The sequence below is a fragment of the Arachis ipaensis genome, chromosome B5, assembly GCF_059453495.1.
Source record: "Arachis ipaensis isolate K30076 ecotype BB chromosome B5, ASM5945349v1, whole genome shotgun sequence".
NCBI classification, from domain to species: domain Eukaryota; kingdom Viridiplantae; phylum Streptophyta; class Magnoliopsida; order Fabales; family Fabaceae; genus Arachis; species Arachis ipaensis.
Genome location: NC_142440.1, coordinates 65083191 through 65087578, shown reverse-complemented (window position 1 = coordinate 65087578; position 4388 = coordinate 65083191). Strand labels below are relative to the sequence as shown.

The 4388-nt window shown below is 36.0% G+C and overlaps 1 non-coding gene across 1 annotated transcript; it reads left to right on the top strand.

Moving 5' to 3' along the window:
• The first annotated feature begins 807 nt into the window (after window positions 1-807).
• On the top strand, window positions 808-915 carry LOC148564472 (small nucleolar RNA R71). Its single transcript, XR_015884596.1, has one exon. It is a non-coding gene; the product is annotated as a small nucleolar RNA R71 (small nucleolar RNA).
• Window positions 916-4388: the final 3473 nt, after the last annotated feature.

The following is a 4388-nucleotide window of genomic DNA, read 5'->3' as shown; positions in this document are numbered from 1 at the left end:
TTCCTCCTTGGGATTCACGTCCTCTCCTCTCCTCACAGGTTCGGCCATGGCGCTTATGTCAATGGCCTTGCACTCTCCTTTTGGATTCTCTTCTGTATTGCTTGGGAGAGTACTAGGAGGGATTTCAGTGATCCTTTTACTCAGCTGGCCCACTTGTGCTTCCAGATTTCTAATAGAAGACCTTGTTTCATTCATGAAACTTACAGTGGCCTTAGATAGATCAGAGACTAGATTTGCTAAATTAGAAGCATTTTGTTCAGAGTTCTCTATCTGTTGCTGAGTTGATGATGGAAAAGGCTTGCTATTGCTAAACCTGTTTCTTCCACCATTATTAAAGCCTTGTTGAGGCTTTTGATCCTTCCATGAGAAATTTGGATGATTTCTCCATGTTGAGTTATAGGTGTTTCCATAAGGTTCACCTAAGTAATTTACCTCTGCTATTGCAGGGTTCTCAGGATCATAGGCTTCTTCTTCAGAAGATGCCTCTTGAGTACTGTTGGATGCAGCTTGCATTCCATGCAGACTCTGAGAAATCATATTGACTTGCTGAGTCAATATTTTGTTCTGAGCCAATATGGCATTCAGAGTATCAACCTCAATAACTCCCTTCTTCATAGGCGTCCCATTACTCACAGGATTCCTTTCAGAAGTGTACATGAACTGGTTATTAGCAACCATGTCAATGAGTTCTTGAGCTTCTGCAGGCGTTTTCTTTAGGTGAATGGATCCACCTGCAGAGGTATCCAATGACATCTTTGATAACTCAGATAAACCATCATAGAATATATCCAGGATGGTCCATTCTGAAAGCATGTCAAAAGGACACTTTTTGGTCAACTGTTTGTATCTTTCCCAAGCTTCATAGAGGGATTCACCTTCTTTCTGTCTGAAGGTTTGAACATCCGCTCTAAGCTTGCTCAGCTTTTGAGGAGGAAAGTACTTGGCTAAGAAAGCCGTGACCAGCTTATCCCAAGAGTTCAGGCTATCTTTGGGTTGAGAATCCAACCATAATCTAGCTCTGTCTCTTACAGCAAAAGGGAAAAGCATGAGCCTGTAGACTTCAGGATCTACTCCATTAGTCTTAACAGTATCACATATCTGCAAGAATTCAGTTAAGAACTGAAAAGGATCTTCAGATGGAAGTCCATGAAACTTGCAGTTCTGCTGCATCAGAGAAACTAACTGAGGTTTCAGCTCAAAGTTGTTTGCTCCAATGGCAGGAATGGAGATGCTTCTTCCATGTAAATTGGAATTAGGTGCAGTAAAGTCACCAAGCATCTTCCTTACATTATTATTATTTTCGGCTGCCATCTCCTCTGCTTGTTCAAAAATTTCTGAAAGGTTTTCTCTGGATTGTTGTAATTTAGCTTCTCTTAATTTTCTCTTCAGAGTCCTTTCAGGTTCTGGATCTGCTTCCCCAAGAATGTTCTTATCCTTGCTCCTGCTCATATGACATAGAAGAGGGCACAGAAAAATAATAATAATAATGGAGATCCTTTATACCACAGTATAGGGATTCCTGTGTGAGTAGAAGAAGAGGGGGAGATAAAGAATGTAATATAATGGAAGAAACACAACTGTGAGGATGGAAGAGAGGTGAAATGAGATGTTAGGATATGAATGAATAAATAGAATTAGATGGGGGAGGGATAATTTTCGAAAATTATTTTGAAAAAGAGTTAGTGATTTTCAAAAATGGTTTTTGAAAAATGTTAGTAATTTTCGAAAATTTTTGAAATCAAAAATAGAAAATAAAAATAATTAGTTAATTAAAAAGAAATTTTTGAAAAAGAGGGAAGATATTTTCGAAAATGAGAGAGAGAGTTAGTTAGGTGGTTTTGAACAAGTTAAGAAACAAACAAAAAGTTAGTTAGTTAGTTGAAACAAATTTTGAAAAGATAAGAAGTTAGGAGGTTAGAGAAGATATTTTGAAATCAAATTTTTGAAAAAGATAAGAAGATATTTTTGAAAAGATATGATTGAAATTAGTTTTTGAAAAAGATTTGATTTTTAAAATCACAATTAATGACTTGATTCACAAGAAATCACAAGATATGATTCTAGAACTTAAAGTTTGAATCTTTCTTAACAAGCAAGTAACAAACTTCAAATTTTTGAATCAAAACATTAATTGATTATGTTATTTTCGAAAATTTGGTATAAAAATAAGAAAAAGATTTTTGAAAACTATTTTTGGAATTTTCGAAAATAACTAAGAATTTTGAAAAAAGATTTGATTTTTGAAAAAGATTTTGAAAAAGATATGATTTTCAAATTGAAAATTTGATTTGACTCATAAGAAACAATTTGATTTTAAAAACATTTGAAAAAGTCAACTCAAATTTTCGAATTTGATGAGAGAAAAAGGGAAAGATATTTTTTTTTTTTTGATTTTTGAAATTTTTATGAAAACATGAAAATTATGCAATGCATGAAATTTTTAGATCAAAACAATGAATGCATGCAAGAATGATATGAATGTCAAGATGAACACCAAGAACACTTTGAATGTCAAGATGAACATCATAGACACAATTTTGAAAAAATTTTAGTGCAAAGAAAACATGCAAGACACCAAACTTAGAATTCTTTAATGCTTACGCACTAAGAAGTCAAGAATGCATATGATAAACATGAAAAGACACAAAACAAAAAATCATCAAGATCAAACAAGAAGACTTACCAAGAACAACTTGAAGATCATGAAGAACACTATGAATGCATGAATTTTTGAAAAAATGCAAGATGCACATGCAATTGACACCAAACTTATAACATGACTCAAGACTCAAACAAGAAACACAAAATATTTTTGATTTTTATGATTTTCTAATTTTTTTTGGATTTTTTTTTTCGAAAAATTTAATTGAAAAAGAAAAATAAGGATTCCAAAATTTTTAATATGAATTCCAGGAATCTTGCCATGTTAGTCTAAAGCTTCCGTCCAGGAATTAGACATGGCTCACTAGCCAGCCAAGCTTTCAATGAAAGCTCCGGTCCAAAACACTAGACATGGCCAATGGCTAGCCAAGCTTCAGCATTTAACACGAGAGTATATTGTTCTTTATAACAAATTGCAAGCCTCAGTCCAAATAAATTTAGACATGGCTTTACAGCCAGCCAGGCTTTACATGCTCCATGAAACACTAGAATTCATTCTTAAAAATCTTGAATAAAATTTTTGAAAACATTTTAAAAATTTTTTTTTTCGAAAACAGATGAGAAAATTTTAGAAATTATTTTTGAAAAATTTTTTGAAAAAAAACGAAAAGAAAATTACCTAATCTGAGCAACAAGATGAACTGTCAGTTGTCCAAACTCAAACAATCCCCGGCAACGGCGCCAAAAACTTGGTGTTGTTGCCGGGATTGGGATCTCAGACGAATCTTGGCGCCAAACAGGAACAATTAAATCCCCGGCAACGGCGCCAAAAACTTGGTGCACGAAATTGTGATGTCCAGGCTCAAACAATCCCCGGCAACGGCGCCAAAAACTTGGTTGACGAAATTGTGATCTCCAGGCTCGAACAAATCCTGGTAATGGCTCCAAAGCTTGGTGCTCTGATCTTATTTCATAATTGTCACAACTTCGATACAACTAACCAGCAAGTGCACTGGGTCGTCCAAGTAATACCTTACGTGAGTAAGGGTCGAATCCCACGGAGATTGTTGGTATGAAGCAAGCTATGGTCACCTTGTAAATCTCAGTCAGGCAGATATAAAGTGATAATGGTGTTTTCGAATATTATATAGTAAAATAGGGATAGAGGTACTTATGTAATTCATTAGTGAGAATTTCAGATAAGGGAATGGAGATGCTTTTCGTTCCTCTGAACCTCTGCTTTCCTGCTATCTTCATCCAATCAGTCTTACTCCTTTCCATGGCTGGCTGTATGCAAGGGCATCACCGTTGTCAGTGGCTACATCCCCTCCTCTCAGTGAATAATATGCTCACGCACCCTGTCACGGCACGGCTATTCATCTGTCGGTTCTCGATCATGCTGGAATAGGATTCACCCTCCTTTTGCGTCTGTCACTAACGCCCAGCACTCGCGAGTTTGAAGCTCGTCACAGTCATTCAATCATTGAATCCTACTCGGAATACCACAGACAAGGTTTAGACTTTCCGGATTCTCTTGAATGCCGCCATCATTCTAGCTTACGCCACGAAGATTCCGGTTAAGAGATCTAAGAGATATTCATTCTAGCTTATTTCATGTAGAACAGAAGTGTTTGTCAGGCACGCGTTCATAAGGGAGATGGTGATGAGCGTCACATATAATCATCACCTTCATCACGTTCTTGGGTGCGAATGGATATCTTAGAAGCGAAATAAGATGAATTGAATAGAAAACAGTAGTACTTGCATTAATCTTTGAAGAACAGCAG